At 41.7% G+C, this 2,291-nt stretch overlaps 1 pseudogene; it reads left to right on the top strand.

Moving 5' to 3' along the window:
- The first annotated feature begins 237 nt into the window (after positions 1 to 237).
- Positions 238 to 1,363, top strand: LOC117723453 (U2 small nuclear ribonucleoprotein B'' pseudogene; annotated as a pseudogene).
- The last annotated feature ends 928 nt before the right edge of the window (positions 1,364 to 2,291 follow it).

The raw sequence follows: 2,291 nt of genomic DNA on the forward strand, positions 1-2,291 counted from the left end.
GGTTTCTCTGTGTAGCCTTGGCTGTCCTGGAACTCACTCTGTAGACCAGGCTGGCCTCAAACTCAGAAATCCGCCTGCCTCTACCTCTGCCTCTGCCTCCCAAGTGCTGGGATTAAAGGTGTGCACCACCACTGCCCGGCAAAACCTACTTCTAATAAGGGTTCACAAACACTTTGACCCCACTTCTAGCCCACAGTCCAAAGGTAGGGGAGAAAAGACGGGAAACAGGACAAGGGGATGGGGACCTGTTTAGAAGGAGTTCCTCGGGGCTACTCTGTGTGCCAGGATAGCAGCAGTTCACCAGGACCAGTGAGGACGCCAGGAGAAGTTCTCTGCCGTGCCTTTCTCAGTGAAGCAAAGATCAACAAAGATGAAAACTCAAGACCAATGAAGCGTGCAAAGCGAGCTATGTGAGCTTGTTGTCTTTCTCCAAACATCACATGTCCTCCCATGGCTCTTGTAGCAGCAAAACACCAGTGGGCCTCACCACCCGAGTCTGCATCCATGACCCAACCAGAAACTTCCACTTCACACCGCCCCCCCCCTTTTTTTAAAAGATTGTCTTTTTCTCTGACATTAACAATCTACATACAATAAAAATAATGATAAGAACCCCAAAACTAGAACATTACACATTTCAAATAAACAGCTTGTGTAAAATATAGTCTAACAGAACAACCTTAAATTTCTATTAATATACAATAATTCAAACAAAATAACCTTAAAAATCCTATCAGTAGAGGTGGATTGCACTGGCTTCAGGCTATTTGAAGGGTTTTACCCAACCATGGATCAGACCAAATCACACGATTTATATCAACAACATGAATGACAAAATTAGAAAAGAAGTATTGAGATCCCTGTATGCCCTGTTTTCTCAGTGTGGACACGTGGTAGATATTGCAGCTTTAAAGACCATGAAGATGAGGAGACAGGCTTTTGTTATATTTAAGGAACTAGGCTCATCCCCAAATGCTTTGAGACTGTTACAAGGATTTCCATTTTATGGTAAAGCAATGAGAATTCAGTACGCAAAACCAGATTTCGATATAATATCTAAAATGTGTGGCGCTTTCACTGACACGGGAAAGAAGAAAGCTAAAACCATGGAACAGCTGCAGCAGCTGCAAGCAAGAAGCCTAGTCAGGGAACACCAAATTCAGCTGATTGGGGACCCAAGGAAATGCATCGCCAAACCCTCGGTCCTGATTACCCTCTAAATTACATTCCATTCCTTAATAACTTACCAGAGGAGATGAATGAACTGACCTTATCCATGTTGTTCAACCAGTTCCCTGGTTTCAAGGACATTCGCTTGGTACCAGGGAGACATGATACTGTGTTTGTACAATTTGAAAATGAAAGAGAGAGAGAGAGAGAGAGAGAGAGAGAGAGAGAGAGAGAGAGAGAGAGAGAAACTCAAAGTATTTCCACTAAAATCAGGAACAAGACAAGGATATCCATTCCTTACCTATTCAATATAGTACTTAAAGTCTTAGCTAGACCAGTAAGACAACTGAAGGAGATCAAGGGGATACAAATTGAAAAGGAAGAAGTAAATAAGTAAATGTATCTTTTTTTTTTTTTTTTTTTTTTTTTTTGGTTTTTCGAGACAAGGTTTCTCTGTGTAGCCTTGGCTGTCCTGGAACTCACTCTGTAGACCAGGCTGGCCTCAAACTCAGAAATCTGCCTGCCTCTGCCTCCCAAGTGCTGGGATTAAAGGCGTGCACCACCACTGCCTGGCTAAGTAAATGTATCTTAATATGCAGATGATATGATTATATACATAAATGACCCTAAAAACTCCACCAGAAAACTCCTATAGCCAACAAACACTTTCAGCAAAGTGTTGGATACAAAATTAACTCACAGACAACAGCAGTCTTCCTATATACAAATGACAAATGGACTGAAAAAGAAATCAGGAAAACAATACTTTTTTTTTTTTTTTTTTTTTTTTTTTTTTGGTTTTTCGAGACAGGGTTTCTCTGTGTAGCCTTGGCTGTCCTGGAACTCACTCTGTAGACCAGGCTGGCCTCGAACTCAGAAATCCACCTGCCTCTGCCTCCCAAGTGCTGGGATTAAAGGTGTGCGCCACCACCGCCCGGCCTACAACTTTCATCATAGCCTCAAAAAACATTTTGGGACAGCTCTAACCAAGCAAGAGAAAGGTTTTCATAATAAAAACTTTAAGACATTGAAGAAAGAAATTGATAAAGATATAGAGATTGATAGAGTGAAATGGCCATCCTACCCAAACCAATCATGTCCAGATTCAATACAATCCCTTT

Source organism: Arvicanthis niloticus, chromosome 18 (assembly GCF_011762505.2).
Source record: "Arvicanthis niloticus isolate mArvNil1 chromosome 18, mArvNil1.pat.X, whole genome shotgun sequence".
Taxonomy (NCBI): Eukaryota; Metazoa; Chordata; class Mammalia; order Rodentia; family Muridae; genus Arvicanthis; species Arvicanthis niloticus.